Here is a 20,300-nt window from a genome sequence, read left to right as displayed (position 1 = left end):
AAAAATTAATTTAAATTTTTCGTGAGAAGCTTGAATAATACAGTTTGGGTGAAAAAGTTGTTTCCCCAGCAATATAACATTATTAGTAGGCCTAAATATGGAATTTTGACCTGTTTAAAGTCCTATCCTTAGCTCTTCTAATCTTATAAGCAATTAAAGCAATAATATCAGTTCTCTTTTAACAAAATAATAGAAAAGTATCAATAAAGATTTGGATTATATATGGTATCAATATGAATAGAAATTAATGATCCCCCTCCCTACTTACAGTATAACTTGGCAATAGCTTTAACATGGTGGACTTTAATAATTTTATGGCAGACTATCACTTTTTCGCACAATGTGACCGTTTTAAATAAGTAAAATAAGTTACATTTTTCTGAACACTTTTGTGTGGAAGCTTACCTTCAGCTTGACTCTGAGCTAGACTGAGTTTTCTGAGCCCCTGGGCAAGGTGCATGGCAAAAAGAGGCCCTTTCACGATGCTGCAGCAGGACCAAGGGCTTGGTGTAGTGTGATGTCATGATATCTAGGCTTATATGAATTGTTATTGGTTGTATGTGGTCTAGGGCTGGGCGATATGGGCCAAAATCAATATCTCGATATTTTTTTTACTATATCTCGATACACGATATATATCTCGATATATTTCAAATCTCCTCTAGAGCACATCCTAAATGCTCAATTTAATTTATTTTTTGCATAACATCACACCAGTAATATGATTTAAATAGTCCCTGCAAAATGTGCCCAATGCATTAGGCTACATGAAACATGTTTATATTCTTTAGTGCTTTCTATTGGAACAATTTGAAACTTGCACATGGCAAAGAGTTTGCACATCGTATTGATTATTCCACATCCTTCCACTCCCATACAATGGATCCAGCATTATTTTATTTGGAAACAGTTTTTTCCATCTTCTGTTAATCTGTAAACTGAGAACACTAATTATGACTCATTACAACCACTTACTAATTGTTTATCACCACTAACCCCCTGAAGATAGCAGCCACACTTTAAATGCAGAACAGGTTTTGATCCATAATAGTAGTCTATGTGTATAAAAGGCTCTGACATGTATAATGGTTACTGTCGCTTTAAGAGCAGTTGCTCCCTGTCTAAGTTAAGTTTCGTTTTCTGCCTGTTAGTCCGAGAGAGAGATTCATCGTTCGGCTGTCATAAGAGCAGAGCCCTCGTCTTTTTTTCTCCCCCTCTCGTCGTTGTTTTCACATGGCGATAAAGGTAAACACTCACAGGGCACAGACTACGTCACAGGTGCGCGCCCAGGAGACTCTGGTTGGGAGGGGTGAGTGAGTGAGTTGCCAATGCATGTGAGTCTGTGAGGCAGAGAGCCACAGGAAAGAGCGAGAGAAGCGAACACCAGCGAGTTTGCCGGTGGCGGCGGCGGCTAAAAAAAACACATTACGTGCCAATTTGTATTCGATGGTCGCGATAGGGTCATTTTATACATCCCCTGGAGCACATCTCGCGATATATCGAATATATTCGATATATCGCCCAGCCCTAATGTGGTCAGGATGAGACAGAAAGCAGTGTTTGCATTTAAGAGATAAGGTTCGCTAAAATGTATAATTTAATTAGCCTATATATATCATTGTTTAACAGTTTTTTGGGGCAAGTGAACACGACATTCGGGCAAGTAAAACATTACCTGTACTTGCCCTATGGGCAAGTGCTTTTGAAACCTTAGTGTCAACCCCTGGTATATATGAGTGAGACGAGTGTCAGTTTGTAGCGTTCTCTCTTCTGATTGGATAAAAATTTTGGGATACTACAATAAGTTTATTCGTTATTTATTAAGATATCAAATATGAGAATTACTGGTTTTACATGTCAAAAAGGAGAAATGTGAGTTGAAAGTGCAAAATGTAAACATTGTTAAACCAGATATTATGACATAATGTGTTTAAAACTAAAATATCTGTGAGTGACTACTATCACATCAAAGTCCTCAGGCAGGGAGGCAACAATCTTAAATGTTTGTAGAGCTGTGGCTCAGATGCTTAATGAATCTCAGAGCACGTCACAAGCTACTACTCACACATACAACAACAGCTGTAGGTAGGGGAGATGCTCATGCTGTAGCTACATGGTCTTACAGACCAGCAGGCTAATGAGGCTGAACTGAACAGCTACCCGTATGTTATACTGTTGCATTGCTTCTTTTTGATTGTTTTTCATAAGCTGCAACTACCGCAAAAGACGATACGATAGACTGCTGTTTTGGAACAGCCACCGCTCGCGCTGCTGGTAGCAGCGGTCGGACGGCAGTTAAAACTTGTTGCGCATTTTCACACTTTCGGTGTGGCCGCTCCTATATTTATTCCCCCCGTGTTGCGAGCCTATTACGCCGGTAAATGCACAGAGACGGCTCGGTGCAAGCCGACAGTGAGCAAACAGCGCTGGCAGGGACAGCTACGTGACTATGGTGAAATCGTAGCAGAGGGACACAGTGTTGCCTTTACAGATCCGTCAGTGTAGCCCACTGATTAATTTAATGAAGAGGAAAAACACTACACAACAAACAGAGTGCTGCGCCGACATTTTTCGCTAAACACAAGACTCTCTTCACTCTTGCCGAGGTGAATACACATGGTTCTCCTCTTTCCTTACTACTGGAAGCTCAAACATGCACGTCGAACCAGAAAATGGGCGTGTAATTAGACAGGAAATGCAAACACTGCAATCTGACTGGCTGTTGAGTTTATTTCTGCTTTGTGATTGGCTGTTAAGTAAATCCATATCAGTTATGTTTTTTTTTTCATCTTCATATCGAGCATTTATGTCGAACGCATATTCTTCGTAATCGACAGGAGTTTTATCACAATTAATAATCGTAATATAATTATTGCCCAGCCCTACTGTAACCTGTGGAACAGGTTGGTCTTCACTCACATCTGAATATCATCACCAAGCAGCTGTACACTAAAATCCAAAATGGAACTTCACATGTGTAACTGGTTTGCCCCTGTAATTTTCCAACCCTGTATAATCAAAATCGTATTTTTTCCAAATCAACCAGTTTTTCACAGTAATCTGAAAATTGAAATATAATTATAATAGCAGCCAGAAAAGTAACTTTTCTGAGTACATCCTACAGTTGGTTTAATTCAACAGTCAAGGTCATGGGGAGCCAAAAACAACCCTAAATGTAGGTACCCTTGAGTCCTGCATGGGTCCAGTTTGCATACCCTAACCGACCCAAAACCGCAAAGCTCAATACCAGGAACGACCCGTTACCCAAAATTACCAAGATTAATCTAAGTTGCGAGAGCCCACGTCTTAGAGATGTCATGTCTCATTACTTGACCAAATGTAAATGTATGGGTCAAACTTTGTGTCAAAGGCTCTCACAGAAAAGAATGTGTGTGAATAATAGCTGATTTAGATAAAAAATACAGCATTTTCATTAGCGATTTTAACAAACAAAACAAAAAAGAATTGTTCTCATACACTGCCTGCCACATTTAGTAAATCTTTTACCGCCGTACATGCAAATTGATATAAATATATTCTTTAACCATAACTTTTTCACAGGCTTCCCGGCTGCTACCGGTGCAGGTTCTGGGTCACCTTTCCGAAATTAAATTTTTGTTATTAAAGAGACGGAATTATCAAGAGAAAAAAAAAGAAATAAGGTGCTGTTGGGTACCGATACTGAATTTCGGGTACCATAATTGGTTAAAAATGTGAATGGTACCCAAACCCTAGCATCATGGCTGCCATGATCATTTGAGCTGATTAGATTGCACCGGTGTAGGGCCCTATGAAATCCGTTTAATTTTTTTCCAAATTCCGTTTTATTTTTTCACAAATTCTGTTTTTCCATTTTAATCTCATGACTTCCGTTTGACAATTAACACTGATTTAATCATCAGAACGAGTGTCTAATTAATGCAAACAAATAATATTCTAACAATTTAATCAGATATAAGACTATATTTAAAATACATCACAACATTGAACTGTTTTTAGTGCTTCAAATAAAAACAACTACATGACTGTAAAACGAAAAAAAATAAAAGATTTGTTGGGTATAACAGAAAATAAAGCCATTCATTTTGTCCTTCAAGTAAAACATTAAATATTTTTTTTTGCATAAATAATAAAGTCCTTATAAACTTTTCAAGAAGCTGGACTAGAGTGAATATTGGACAGGCTTTATAGGTCCATGGCTTTTACATGTGGGACAGCGCTTCACCTAACAGCAGGCTGCAACACCAACCTACAGTCTGTTGTGCGACGGAGAGCTAGTTAACATTAGCATCAGCATTAGCCGACATCACGGCAACAGCTGAATAATGTAACACATAAACACAAGTTACACTACATGAAAACAACGGGCTGTAGACCCTAGAGTTATAATTGCGTGTAATGCTGGGCTTACACTACACGACTTTTCACGCAATTTGACAGTCGCAGACAATCTTCCAATGTCGGACTGAAATCACAGAAGTCATGCTGGAGTTGTGGCGCGCGCCCGTAATCTCAATCGTTTGGTGTAAAGTGGTCATCCGACCCGATTTCAGCCAGTCTTCTTCCCGTCTTGACGTTCCGACATTATCAAACAGGTTTGATATTATCGTTAGTCTTAAGGGGTTGGCTCAAGCGAAATGACGTAAACACTGTCACACTCTCGCATGCACCAAGCACGACGCAGGAGGAGCGGCATTAGTCGCGACCTGTGTCCGCCTGTGCAGGCACTTATTTCACTGCAGTATTTTGGTCTTTAGATGTCGCCAAACCAAAATTCCTCCCTAGTTCTGCTTTAATGTCAACCGTGTTGTATCCCTTTGCCTTGGAAACTGAATTTCACCAAAATAATGGCGAATTCCGTGACATTCCGTGTTAACAGTAGATTCCGTTTTTATTGCAAGTACCCAGGGGGCAAAGTGATTTTATGGACATGGAGCGTTGTAAAAGGTCGTTCACCAAAAATGACATCTTGGGACCTTCCACGATCACAACCTGGGTGGACAACCTTGTCAACAAGCTGCTGGAAAGCTACAGCGGGCCGACATAGCAAATCAGAACCACTGTTTAAGTGAATGGGGGTGAATGGGGATGGGCTAATGGGGAATTTTTTTAACTTATAGATATCATTATGAAAGTTTGCCAGTTGATTACTGACATTAAAACAAACTTTTTGTATTAAAGTATTTTCCAAAATGTTTAAATAAATATGAAAAATCATCAATATCTTACTAATGATGCGTAAATTTGCATATCTGCAAAGCCCCAAAATCTAGATGTTGGAAGAAAACAAAGTCAATTTGTTTTTAAATTTTGAAAACAAAACAAGTGTCCAACTGCCTGAAGCCTTTCCTAATCACAGTTCAAATTTGATCAATAACCCATAGAAAATACATTTTTTACACTGTTACATTTCATGTGCCATGGACCAAAAGTGTCCTTTTGGAGTCTCCAGCTGGTATTTTAGGAAACGGCTAGACATTCCCTTGGAAAAAAACAGTGTAAAATATTAATTTTCTATGGGTTATTGATCAAATTTGAACTGTGATTAGGAAAAGCTTCAGGCAGTTGGACACTTGTTTTGTTTTCAAAATTTAAAAACAAATTGACTCTGCTTTTGTCCAACATCTAGATTTTGGGGCTTTGCAGATATGCAAATGTACAAATGTATGTGATGACATGATTAGTTATAGAACCTTAGCACTTTTTGATTACAAATGTGACTGTCTTAACCCCATGCATTTGAAAAGCTGTCGTGTTCCAAAATATTTGGTTGGATTATTTGTCTTTCAAATTTGTGTTCTTGAAAACTCTTGGCAATGTTTACAGGTTAAAATAGGTACAAAATAGTGTTGAAGAAGGCTGAGGTAAGCCATCATAGAGATTCAACCCAAGTGATCCTCCTTTTTCAGTTCAGTTCAGCACCACACTTGAGTCATCCAACCTTTTAGTATGAGTGTGTGTGAGTGAGTAAAACTCAAAACTTATGTAGGAGGCTCCTACATGAGTTTCGTGTTTTTTAATTCCCATATTTAAATCTGAAAACCACAAATCTCCAAGGAGAAAAAAAGTGTGCATCCTGCTAATCCCAGTACTGTCGAGCCTCTCCCCTGCCGTTGCTAGGACTGCTTAAAGCGCAGTGAGATGAAGATCCAATCAATGTAATAAAGCGTTCTTTAAATATCTGAAGGATATCTCAATTATTCAAAATATAAAAAGGTGACTAAAAATGTCAATCATATTTTCAGTTTCAGTAACGTAAAGCCAATGCCCGTTTGCCAACATGGCAAGGCTTAAAAAGTGAGTGTTGAACCCTGAATGGTGCTTTTTAAAACAGTCCAACATTAAGCCATTCCACTGTCCTTACATTTGCTCAATATGTTCCAAGCATTTACACCTGCACCAGTATGTATACTGCTGTGCTCACACATACGTACAAAAATAAGGCAGCTTCTGCCCTCTCGTCAAGCTGTAACTCTATACTGTATGGATAAATTACACGCTTTTAAAAGTGATTCTTAATTTCTCAAATATAACTTCAATGTAATATTGATTTGACTTACTTTGGCTAAAGTAGGAACAAGAATTTGGTGCCCAGGCTATTTCTTAGGAAGCATGAAACAATATGTTGCCACAGGTAGGGATGGGGATCGAAACCCGGTTCTATCAAGGACCCGGTTCCACTTTTTTCAAAACCAGAAAATCAATAACGTTTGGGCTTATCGATACCACTATCGAGTCTCGTCGTTTTTTTTTCTCCCGTAGGTCCTGTAACGCAATTGTGTGTCCCTCGAGTCGCGTCACAGCATTTAAATCAAATCAAACCAAACCAATCACTGCTGCGTGTCCGCCAATGTTTATGAATGAAATGCAAACAGGTATTAAAAGTAAAACAAGTGAAGTCTGGCAGTTAACTTCGCTCGCGAGGATGGCTGAACGGGCGAAAAGGTCTATGGTTTGGCTTTATTTGACCAAGCTCGAAGATAAAGCAGAAGCGAAATGCAACTTTGTTGCAAAAACATTTCTTGTAAAGGGGGGACAACCTCATTGGCCAAGCACATCAGCATTGTGCATCAAATAAAGGCCAAATGCAGTACCTTTGACTGTCTCCTCCTCCTCCTCCTCCTGCTGCTGCCGCCGCACCACAGGCGGGCCCGTCTTCATCATCCACAAAGTACCAGCGGTAAACGCGCACACACAGACTGTGTAGCTTGTTGTCCCGTCAGTTAAAAATAGTAATCCAATTGTGAAATCCATGTTGTAATCGGCAGCATACAAACTAGTTAGCTTAAAAAGTAAACAAAGTTTTCAGACGTGCTGCGTGATGATGTGTTCAGGATGGCTCAGTAAAACGACTATTAGGTTATCATGATGCGTTCAAGTGTAACGTAAAGGAATGGGAAATTTAGTTTTTGGGGAGAAACATGAGTAATACAGTTGTATAGTGCTCTCATCATTTTAAAATATATAATTAAACTACTGATGCCAATATTTATTAAAAATTTAATTTAATTTAAAATACAATTATTTATTTCCTAAATATTTTCCTAATCACTAAAACATGATGAAAAGTGACAGTAGACAATACATTAACCAACAAGTGCGAACATTTATATATATTTTTCATAGATAGTATACACTTGATTTTTTAAAGCCAAAAATAATATTTTCTTCAAAATATATATTAATAATAATAGAAAAGTATCGATAGTGGTATCGATAAAGACCCGGATCGATAAGGCGTATTGATAAAGGTATCGTATCAATAAATATTAACGATCCCCATCCCTTGTTACAGGCAGATTGAAAAAAAATTAAAAAATAAATAACTTTGACGTGTGTATTCCATAACCCAGGGCTATTCAATTGGCGGCCCCTGGGCCGGATCCGGCCCGCGAAGGAATATTTACTGGCCCCCGCCTTGACTACCAACCGTGCTGCACAATTAATGTACTAGCACGCGCGATGTGTGCTTGTGCATGGTCATAACTGCGCGAAAGGCCGCGATCTGCAGTAAATAAATGTGCACGTGTCTCCAAGCGTTTCTCTATCAGCTGCTCTGTGTATGCGGCTTTGCGCGTGCGATTGTACCGCGCTGCGCGCGACTACGGCATGTATGTGGGAGAGTTAAACGAGCAGAAGCAAACCAACATTTAACTGGTGGCGATAATAAACGCAGTGCGGTTCTATGGGGATATTTAGCTGAACAGAAAGAAGTGCTCTGCAAAGCTAGAACAGTTTAAGACTCCACATCACCGTGGCAACACAACCTATCTATCAGCTCAGACATCGCAGAGAAAAGTTTGATGAATGCATGAGAGTGATGGCCCTGCCAAGTAGGGTTGCCGCGGTGTGGACATTTTCATACCGAGTAATACACGTGCGTCAACACCGGTGTTACCGGTAACACCGCCAGACAGGGTCTTAAAAAAATTAAAAATTAAAAAATTGTTATTAGGCTTCACCGCAGATTTCAAGAGAAGACGGTCCGTCGGCTCTGTAGGCGCTTACTTTGATCTTAAACATTAGATCGCGCAATTTATTCTTGAACAAAACAAATGCTTAGTGTTTGTAGATAATTTGGTTAAATTATTATGCAATTTGTTCAATATGAGCCACCAGAGCCACCGTACTGTGTTGCCTCATCGAATCAGAATGACTGGTGGGCTACTTTACTTTTACCTGTCTGTAGGCTATCAGAGCCATGATCGGAGCGCAGTTTATTGAATGCTTGGATTAAATTCACTCGTTTAAACTCGGTGTGATCCTTGACTCATACCAACCCATATGAACTTTCTACAGTGTTGTCAATAACTGTTGTCGTGCACTTTGAGGTGTGTCGGTGACGCAACGTCATTTTACCGGGGCTTCAGCTCCAAATGTTTTGAGTGAAGCTACCACGGATAGGCCTATATTTGCGGCGTGATTTCCACTGGGGACTTAACATGTTCTCTCCCCCCACACTTTATAAGTTATAATTTTTTCACCGCAAGCTGTCGTCGACACGGAGCAGCAGCACACAGACAGCCTGCCGCTGTGTAGGCGCGGGTGTGTGAGTGTGTGTGTTACCTCCGGTTACCTCCCGTTGCTGAGTCTTCAACAGTTTGCAGACTACCTAGTTTAGCCTACGTTTTCAGGTTCCCTAGTATTGGGGTTTCATCAAAAATATTGCCAAATAGGCGCGTTTGCTTTGGGCTTTGAAGCCAAGTCCTCCGCCATCGTCTTATAAACTCTCTACGGGAGACTCCGCTGCTGTGACGCGGCTCTGCGCTGCACAGAGCGGAGCAGACACTTTCAGTTTCATTGTTTTCTGAGTAGCCTTATTATAACTTAGAATTTAGAGTAGCCTTAGACATACTAGTTTTTTATTTAGCCGAATGAACTGCCGCCGTCAATTGGCTTTTATGTCTATTTTTTTAATAGGCATATGCCTAGACTATCCGGTGTTGCTCGGTGTTGAGCCTCCCACCGGTGTGAGCCTCAACACCGAGTAACACCTACTACCGCGGCAACCCTAGCGAGAGCCTTTTTCTTTTTCCTCCCATCAGATGTTTTAATGCACCCTTTACGCACGGTGGTTGAGACGAACCCAAAACAACACACAGCGGAACACGGCGGCCCGGTGATAAGGAAACAGTAGCCTACACTAAAGTTAAACATGAAGCTTTGTAACTACACACTTAAAATAACGATATCTGCTCATACAAAAACAAAAGACATGGATAACTTGATGTGCAAATGTGTCTGATGACGGGCCGATATATTAATAATAAACAGCGCGCTGCACATTAGAACAGCATGTACATAAAATATCTCGTATCCTTCCTGAGAGGGCATACATGATATTTTTTTCTGCAAACAAATGGTTAATTTGCCAAAGTTGATAGTTGGTCTTATCTTTACAGAAGACTTCTTTGTATTGTTTATGTCAATTGAATTTAGTTTCAAGTTGAATGCAAATCAGGGCTCAACAATAAGGATTGCCCGACGTCCCGGGGCAAGTAAAACGCCACGTTGGGCCAGTAACTATGACAACCCACTTGCCCGAACGGGCAACCGGGAGTTTTTCCGAAATTATTGAAAAAATATTATAATAATAATATTTTTATTTTTTAAAGCGCCAAATAAAATTCATCTATCCACGGTCTTTTTTCATATAGAGCTGGTGCTCATTATTAAATAAACGCTTAGGCCTATGTTACTTATCTCATTTATGTGCGAGTAGTTGTGTCTGCTGCGTTGCATCTCTCTCCTCTGCTCCGTTTTGTGAAGGGGGGTGGGCAGGGTTCAACATAACTGTTTTTTCCTACTGGCCCGCCGGGCCAGTGGATCTGAGTTTTACTGGCCCCTTGTATATTTTCACTGGCCCTGCACACACTTTTTTTTTTCTTTATAATTTAGTGTCAATAATTATAATACCTGTATTAGAAAAATAAAGAAAGATAACCAGATCTAAAGGGAATATCTATACTGTAACAGTATAGATATTCCCTTTAGATTTGGTTATTTTTATTTTAGTTAATTATATGAAATGTTGATATTGCTCATACACATAATATAAAACCAGGCAAACATATTGAATTAGAAGCCTACAACTGAAAGTATGTTGAAAGAGTCGGCCAGTATTTTAAAGTCCAGTAGTTTGATTTATGATTTTTGATTGTTTTTATTCTTGAATTTGGGCAGTTTAATGAATAGTTCACCTGCAGAAGTCATGTTCAAACATAAAAAAAAAAATAAGAGATGAAGGTCTGATCATTCTTTGTGGTGTGGTAGGCTGTTTTTTACTTTCTCTATAGCCTATATGCATTAGGGATGTGAATGTGTCGACCGAATGACCGGTTTTCCACTTGTGCTCAAGTTGACTTTACAAATAGAATAGAAATACGAAAATCAGGGGGTTATGCCGTTTTTTTTAATGGGTATTTCACCGTGTATGTGAGTTCACGTCTGGTCGTGAGCGCGCTGCAGGAGTGTCACTTCTCCATGAAGTGTCAGCTTCACATTAAGAGTCCGGTGTGGGACCATTTTTTCAAACTATTGATAAAAAACAATGCAGTGCAAAATATGCAGCACAAGTTAAACGCTCGTCTAAGACTATGACGTTAAATCACCTTAGAAACACACAATGCCTTCGTCCGATCACAGCAGCGTTTCACCGTCTGATCTCGCCAGCGAGTGAGCCGCCGCGCAGATGAAATGTGGTTTGTGGCTAAAATAATAACCGGGGATATTCTCCCCGTTAGCGATTTCAATGGGAAAGACTTCCGCGATTTGATTGAATGTCTCGAGCCTGAAAACACAGTGCCAAACTGCGCGACTATATAGGAACTGTACAGTGAGCGGAGACCCTCCGTTCGTTTCTGTCTACAACCGACACAATCACCGGAGACGCATTCACAGCGTTTAAATAACGCCTCTCATTTGTATTAGTCTACCATTGGGGCTTGTATGCAAATACTGTAACATTACGGTGGCAGATAAAGGAAAAGCGCAGTTATCACTTTCTGCACCTCAACCTCTGCTGTGGGAAGAAAGAAAGGGGGCAAAGCAAGTCGATTGATTTGTCGACTCCCAGGCGGACGGTAGGCAGCTCTGCCAACGGAGCGAGAGTGCACCCGCTTCCTGCTCCGCCTGTCAAAACGCCCACGCATCGGTTGTCCATCGGTAGGTTTATTATATTGAGTCTTAAATAAACACTGCTTTCATTACGACTCTCAACGCGCATTTCAATGAACCATGATAGTCTACAAAAAAGGTAGTCTACAAAAAGATACTGAACTGTGATTGGCCAGTCACTGGCCCGGGCGGGACAGTGACTGGCCAATCAACTTGCCCTGCATATGATTTTACTGGCCCCGGGCCATCGGGCTATACGTTATGTCGAACCCTGGTGGGGCTCCAGCGCCGAAACACACAAACAGATATCGGCAAAAAACTGGTGCGCGTCTCTCACACACACAGTCAGAGAGATAGGAAAGAGAACTACACGCGTTACGTTGGTGTAACAGAAAGTACAAAAGCCAACGAGAAGCCTAAATAAGTAGACCCCAGCCGTCTGAAAAGCAGCAAAAATATCCGCGTTTTTTAAATGCATCCAAAGTGAATCTAGTAGTAGTTTAGCGAGGATGCTAACGTTAGCTCTGCTGCTAGTAGCCTACTACCAGTTTAATGTGTGCAGGTCAACAGAAACATCAGCAACAGTTAGCAGAGGAACATCTCTACAGCCTGCATGTACATCTTAATAAATGGACCTGAGGTGTCATTTCTCATACCAGGAGGCAGTGGAAGCTTGAAACTATACTGGAAAAGTGTTCAAAACAGCCTATCCTTAGCCAAAAGTTGAGATTTTTAATAATAATAATAATAATAATAATAATAAAAAACGTTTAAAACAGATTGTTGTAGGCCTAAAAAAATGTGTTACAGAAAAAAAGTTCTAAAGAATTGCTGTTGTAAAAAGAATAAGGTACAAGAAAAAAACATTTGTGTGACCAATGTTTTTTTTGCATAAAACACGTCTCATTTGCAGTTATTGTCGGTTTAGAAACTAAAAAATTACAAATGTTCCAACTCAAATAATATTTGAATAATAGCCTCCACTTTCAGTATGATCATCCAGGGTTCGACATAACGTATAGCCCGATGGCCCGGGGCCAGTAAAATCATATGCAGGGCAAGTTGATTGGCCAGTCACTGTCCCGCCCGGGCCAGTGACTGGCCAATCACAGTTCAGTAGCCTATCTTTTTGTAGACTACATCATGGTTCATTGAAATGCGCGTTGAGAGTCGGAATGAAAGCAGTGTTTATTTAAGACTCAATATAATAAACCTAATATAAAATATATTTTTTAATGAAAGGCCAGTGGACAACCGATGCGTGGGCGTTTTGACAGGCAGAGCAACAAGCGGGTGCACTCTCGCTCCGTTGGCAGAGCTGCCTACCGTCCGCCTGCGAGTCGACTTGCTTTGCCCCCTTTCTTCCCACAGCAGAGGTGTGCAGAAAATGATAACTGCGCTTTTCCAATATGCCGCCGTAATGTTACAGTATTTGCATCCAAGCTCCAATGGTAATACAAATGAGAGGCGTTATTTAAACGCTGTGAATGCGTCTCCGGTGATTGTGTCGGTTGTAGACAGAAACGAACGGAGGGACTCCGCTCACTGTACAGTTCCTATAGTCGCGCAGTTTGGCACTGTGTTTTCAGGCTCGAGACATTCAATCAGATCGCGGAAGTCTTTCCCATTGAAATCGCTAACGGGGAGAATATCCCCGGTTATTATTTTAGCCACAAACCACAGTTCATCTGCGCAGCGGCTCACTCGCTGCCGAGATCACACGGTGAAACGCTGCTGTGATCGGACGAAGGCATTGTGTGTTTCTAAGGTGATTTAACGTCATAGTCTTAGACGAGCGTTTAACTTATGCTGCATATTTTGCACTGCATTGTTTTTTATCAATAGTTTGAAAAAATGGTCCCACACCGGACTCTTATGTGAAGCTGACACTTCATGGAGAAGTGACACTCCTGCAGCGCGCTCACGACCAGACGTGAACTCACATACACGGTGAAATCTCCCATTTAAAAAAACGGCATAACCCACTGATTTTCAGATTTCTATTCTATTTTTAAAGTCAACTTGAGTGCAAGTGGAAAACCGGTCATTCGGTCGACACATTCACATCCCTAATTCATATAGAGAAAGTAATAAAAACAGCCTACCACACCACAAAGAATGATCAGACCTTCATATCTTATTTTTTTTTATGTTTGAACATGACTTCTGCAGGTGAACTATTCATTAAACTGCCCAAATTCAAGAATACAAACAACCATCAAACTACTGGACTTTAAAATACTGGCCCACTCTTTCAACATACTTTCAGTTGTAGGCTTCTAATTCAATATGTTTGCCTGGTTTTTATATTATGTGTATGAGCAATATCAACATTTCATATAATTAACTATAAGAAAAATAACCAAATCTAAAGGGAATATATATACTGTTACAGTATAGATATTCCCTTTAGATCTGGTTATCTTTCTTTATTTTTCTAATACAGGTATTATAATTATTGACACTAAATTATGAAGAAAAAAAAAGTGTGTGCAGGGCCAGTGAAAATATACAAGGGGCCAGTAAAACTCGGATCCACTGGCCCGGCGGGCCAGTAGGAAAAAAAAGTTATGTTGAACCCTGTCATCTATAACACTGTCCATGATGTGTTTATACATTATAAATAAAGAGCGAATATAACAAATATTTGTACACCACTAATAAAAACATTTTTATATAGGGGCCAGTAAAAATTGACTTCGGGCAAGTAGAATTCAGACCCACTTGCCCGGTCGGGCAAGTGAAAAAAAACCTTAGCGTTGAGCCCTGCAAATGAGCACAGTTAATATTCCAAAAGGCACAAACTCTTCCTTGACTGTTTTCAGTCTTTGTTTTTAGTGAACATAATGGCATTTGGGCTTAAAAAGGCAAAAAAAATAATTTGGTCCGGACCAATTAATGTGAAAATTGAAAATGTCCTAATCCTAAAGTACTCTTGATAACTGTTGCACACACTAGACACACTTCTGATGTGTGTCTAGTGTGTGCTTTAAGCAAGTTAATACAAATAAACAAAGTTGTACTTATTTTCTCACGCAATGAGAATCGATAAGAGAATCGGATTGATGAGCAGAATCGGAATCAGAATTGTTAAATTCTTATCAATTCCCATCCCTACATCTACATGTGGCCCCCCTGGTCAACAGGTGGCCATTTACCAAAGGTCTTCTTCCAGTCTGAACCAGGGGGCAGCATTTCATTGGGCATTGACCACACAAAACGTTGAGTGAGAAAGAATGTGTTAACTTACTGTCGAAAGGGAGATGTATCAAGTATGGAAGGTAATGTGTAGGCAATCGTCTAGTCTGATGTAAAAGTGTGTTTGTTTTTTAGTGCAACAAAAATTTGAGGTTAAATTAAATTACACAATGCCCAACTCATCTCTCTAAATACATGTGTTCTGCTAACTGTCTACGGCTGGTTGGTCCCCCTGTAAACACACACACGCACACGCACGCACACACACGCACACACACACACATGCGCGCGCGCTTGAGTCAATATGAAGTCCAACAGGGTAAACAAGAAACAGCCAGTCAAACATTGGAAGATTCCTCTCCTCCGGCTCCATGAGTTGCCTAAGGCCTTTGGGTGGGACCCTGTGAACAATACCACAACTCCTGTCTTCTGGCACCTGAAGCAACAAACTATGTTTGTTGAAAAGTTGAAAGAACTGTCAGATGATAATCTAAGGTGCTTCTGATGACTTATTAAACTGTAAATATGCATGCCCCTTCATACCCGTCTGATCTCCTTAAGCCTTATTTTTCATCCAATGCTCTCAGAACACAGGCCTCCAGTCTGTCCTCAGAGTTAACAAGTCAGCAAACTGCATGACTTTCTCCAAGTGTGCCCCTTTTCCACTGGAATTACATCCTTGCTGACTGACATCAGACACTGAAGTTTGACTTTTTTAAGCCTTTAAACCCAACCTTGTCTTTTCACCTTAACTTTCAGTTGCTTATTCATTGATTACCTCGGGCCATCTAGTAATTACCATTATCCACCCGTGCAGGACAGCCTCATGTGTCAAGTCACCTATTAAGCGTAGTCCTTATTCATGTTTGTCTTGCCTACAAGAACACTGTGATATTTCTGAAAACCACTGAATCTCTTAAACCCTCCGTTTCCTGTTGTCCTACAAGCACATGAGCGTCCAGGCTTCTCTGTGCTAGACCCTCCACTGTCCAGAGAACTCTCTCCAAACCCTGTCTGGAGGTGCCTTCTTGAAGACATTTTGGCTGTAGGTCCCACAGAAGATCCAGCCTTTTCTAGTCTCTCTCTCTTTCATTATGCGTATCTTGAGATGTTGGTCTGGATAAATAAAATTAACTTGAGCTGACTAGACTCCAACATGGTCTGGACCAGTGTTGGTCAAGGCATCAAATTACTTTTAAACCTTATGGAAGAGTAAGTAATTAAACAATGGCATAACATACTGATATAGCATACAAGAATTTAGCAAGCAGTATGCAACACAAAGCGCCAACTTCAGTTTTCACTTGCAGCAGCATCTTCAAATTCTGCATCTTCCTGAACTGACTTACACTGACTCTGGCACTCAAATCCATCACCAATTTGTAAATTGGTGATGGATTTTAATTTTGAAGTATCTTTTATTTTAGTTTAACTTATTCTATTATATGCTAATTTTGAAGTATCTTTTATTTTAGTTTTTTTTTTTTTTATTCTATTTTATCCTATTTTTAACTTGTCACTTAGGTCTCTGCTTGTTTATATATTGTGTTATATTGTATATATGATAGTCACTGTTTGTTCATTGTTTATTGTCTTATTGTATGCACCTTTTTCACCAATACAAATTCCTTGTTGGTGTTAAACCCTTCTTGGCAATAAAATCCTTTCTGATTCTGGAACTAATAAAAACAAACAAGTTGTCTAAATAAGCCTAAAAAGCCTACTGGTGATGACATCACTGTGGCTTAATCCTAATCTCAAAAATGATAACACAACAGAGGCCCCTTATCTCTTATCCCCGCAGACACTGTCTAAAATGGACGATTTGGGAGAGAATTTTGAGCTTACACCAGCATTTCCTGTTAACCTTTTCACATGACTGGGCTCACACTCAACCTGACACTAACTGCTGTGTTAAACTGAGCCCCTCACTGAGCTACACAGATACTATTATGATGACACCACAGCCAGATGTGTATGAATGGAAACAATAAAGACTTTTACTATACTACCCTGCAGAGAGTTGGTTGTGGGCACTCGGTCTACACATAGTTGTTAGTCATTAGGACAGGTAGACTACTGTGTGGAAATGTACATACATGTGATAAACATTATTTATCCCTATCTTAATATCATCATCATCTTCAACATCTTATCCGGAGTCGGGTCGCGGGGGCAGCAGCTTGAACAGGGAACCCCAAACTTCTCTTTCCCGGGCCACATTAATACGTTTTACACAACAGTGCGAGAAAACATGTTTGCTTTAGATACACTGAATAAAACCTAACTATGAACCGGATGTATTAACTTTTATTATAGTCGTCCTTCACTTTCATTCCCAGTGTATCATCAGGATTGAACTGCACAACTTGCAACTCAGCACAACAAGAAGGACATACAAACACATCTAACCATAATAACCTTAACAATTGCAACAACAGGCAAGTACCTTTGAGCCTATGACAAAAGCAACAAACAAAAAAGAATGGTGGATAGTGGAAAACCCAGATGTATCTTTAAAAAAAGTTTCAGTCCTGATGCAGCAGAATTAGAGTGGATATCAAGTCATGCCTGTCTAGTTACATCACTCCCAGGAGGATTTTTCATAAGAGGCCCAACTCCTCAGGCAAATCCAAGGCCCATCATAAAATGCAAAGCGACATGTGTCCCCCATCACTAGCCAAGGATGCCAACTGTCTGCCTGCTTTTAAAAGAGGGCAGGTGCTCAGCAAAGTCAGAGATTGTGTACACACACTGCTATTCAACACACCTCCCGACAGGTGAATACAAAACTGAATGGATGTGCCAAAGACATGACCCGATTCATGGCTTGCTGTAGATGCAGTGACAGCCTAAAATAAATAAATAAATACCATGAGAGGCATCAGAGTCATTACTAGACTTAATAATTCAGATATATTAATTAATTAAGATCGAATTGTTAAAATCACAAAAATAGCATTAAATAATGTACCTAAATGCTCAATGAACGGTATAGTAGTTATATATCATGCCCTTAGACTTGAGAGTAAGACATCCTATTATTTACATTAATTTGAATTTTAAATTAGAAAAAAAATTATATTCTGGCATAAACATAAAGTAGGCGCTTAGTTGTGTGTAATAGCTACTAACCCGTTGTGGACTGACAGACACACACCCAGACGGAGGCACCACCGTCCACCATTACGCCTCCATAAAAAGGCTTTTCACGGTTGAGCTAATCTGACAAAGTTGTGAGATCAATGGCTCATAAAAGCCATAATCATGCCCATCCACGGCCGAGAACAACAGCCGGCTTAGCTTTAAGCGCTGTCAATATTGTAGATGATATCCATTTAACTTTAGTGATCCAACTTTGACCAAAATAAAAGCCACCTTTTCCCTAACTAACCCATCAACAACAACAAGCTATCTCATGCTAGCGTTAACTTGGCTTGCCAACAACAACCTGTCCATCTGTCCGGCTACAAAACCAGTGGCTATCTAACGCGAGCTAACAGCCAATTGTGTTTATGAGCGTTCACAGAATCTGAAAAGGACGTTGCCTCACACTGGAGCAATAACTCCTTTGAATATGATGATACATGTTGTGATATTGTGCTCGGATGTCTATACGGGTCCAAATAGCGATACACGACAGACAATGAAACCGACCCCATCTCAGTGAGCTGCTAGTGTTAGAAGGCTAGCTAGCGAGCTAAGTTAGCCTGCTAACGCTAAGTCCCTGGACACTCGCCTGCCTAGACAGACAGCCGCTAAGTGTATTCACGAACAATCAAGCGTTAATTACACACCGAAAATGACAGCGTAATATCACAGTCCAATGGCTTCATTATGTGTAAACACAAAAAATAACTTACATTTGATCTTGCTATTGGTGCATCCTTATACAAGTTTGCCGGGGAAGTTAGTTTAAATATTCCTCGACTTTTTGAGGCGGTGTGCTCTTGGCAGCCCTTCCTCGGTGGGTGTATGTGTGCAGCTCAGAGACACACAAACTGTTACCTTGCTCGTTAGCTGAGATAAAGCTATGCTAGCTAGCTTAACTTACATTAGCCAAGCTAACGCCGACAGAGAAACTTCCCTTCGTCGTCATAATTTAATTGAAAATAACAATATGGGATTAATTGATAAGATAATGAAAAATGTGAACTTACAAAGTCTAGGAGGAGCCTGGCCGAATTCCCCCGCGGTTTTCAGATGTTTGATGTTAGTATTAAGCTGGCTTCGGTGTAAAAATCCCGGGGATCCCCTCTCTTCTGTCCGCTGCCACTACGGTTGCCAGATAATGTAATGAGCCACCACCACAGGCGGCGTCATGCTGCGTTCATACACACCTCGGAAATGTTAAGTTTGAAAATGCTGAAGCAGAGGGGAAATGCTACGTTTGGGACTACAAGGAGAAGGTGCTGTAAACGTAGGTAGAGATTAAAAACAGGACCAGGACGAATATTGAATAAGTCAAAGTTAAAATGATGAATAGTAAATAGTAAAAACCACACTTTTCTTGTATGATCGATAACCCATTATTATAGTCATTTGTGATTGCATATCTGTATGATAACTCGGCCTATGTGCTTGCTTGTGATCCCAGATCCTCCTTTTGTGTGTGAGGCTCCAACAACATACAATGATGAATCAAACTAATGTATCACTTTCTGCTGGAGAAAAAATATGCTTGATACACTTCTTGCACTCTTTACTTAGCAACTTATTATATTAAAAAATAGGGGAAAATAGAGTCATGTATCCATTTGATAATTAAATTTTACTCTCTATTGCTGTAAAAAGTAGTAAGTTAATGTGAGTTTTGTTTATCATTTTTACAACATAATTCACATTTTGCATATCATAATTATATCATGGCCCTTTAGTCTATGGTATAACTTGGACTTTCTGTTTGTATGTTTTCACATATTGTATTGTGTGTGTCTTAAGGCTTGCTCATGTGCATGTGCCTCTGTGCCTTAATTGTCATTTTCCACCACCAAATACAAAAAAAGCATGTATAAGCATCAAATAATTAAATGTCTGTAGGCTATAGCGAATATATACATAAGGGTATTAAGTTTGTAATTACAGTGAATGACAGATTTTGTGTTTGTGTTCACTGAATCACACTTAATATGAGATATGACCTTTATCATTTTAATTTGAAGTAAACATAAACAAGTCTATAAAAAAGGTATTATTTTTCTTAGTACATTTTTTAGGATGCTTTTTAACAGGGTGTAGCTTGTCAGCCTGCTCCTGAAATATATCCAGACAAGAATGCATCCTATGATAAAGATGGACTTAACATCACAGGCAACCATGCTGGTCTCTTCAATGGCCACAACTTGCAATTTGGTGCTTGTGTGGGAATTTATGTGGTTAACTTCACTAACTGAGAGCCTCCTGTTTTTCCATGGCTGATTGCAGATATGTTTTGATTATAATCACCGCTGAACCTTAGATTATCACCTCCAAAGTGGTAGGTAGCC

General features: G+C 39.9%; 1 protein-coding gene across 3 annotated transcripts in view; it reads right to left on the bottom strand.

Moving 5' to 3' along the window:
* Positions 1–19,096, bottom strand: part of LOC307254400 (transcriptional repressor p66-alpha-like) — a 42,816-nt gene extending 23,720 nt beyond the window's left edge. For 2 of the 3 annotated variants that reach the window (XM_080032783.1, XM_080032785.1), the window contains exon 1: positions 18,975–19,096. The gene's annotated coding sequence lies outside the window, so the exon portion shown is untranslated. The remainder of the gene's footprint in view (positions 1–18,974) is intronic. The other variant, XM_080032786.1, reaches the window with a different exon arrangement.
* Between the last annotated feature and the right edge of the window lie 1,204 nt (positions 19,097–20,300).

Source organism: Ammodytes marinus (assembly GCF_949987685.1).
Source record: "Ammodytes marinus genome assembly, chromosome: 8".
NCBI lineage: Eukaryota > Metazoa > Chordata > Actinopteri > Uranoscopiformes > Ammodytidae > Ammodytes > Ammodytes marinus.
This window is presented reverse-complemented; position numbering and strand designations above follow the sequence as displayed.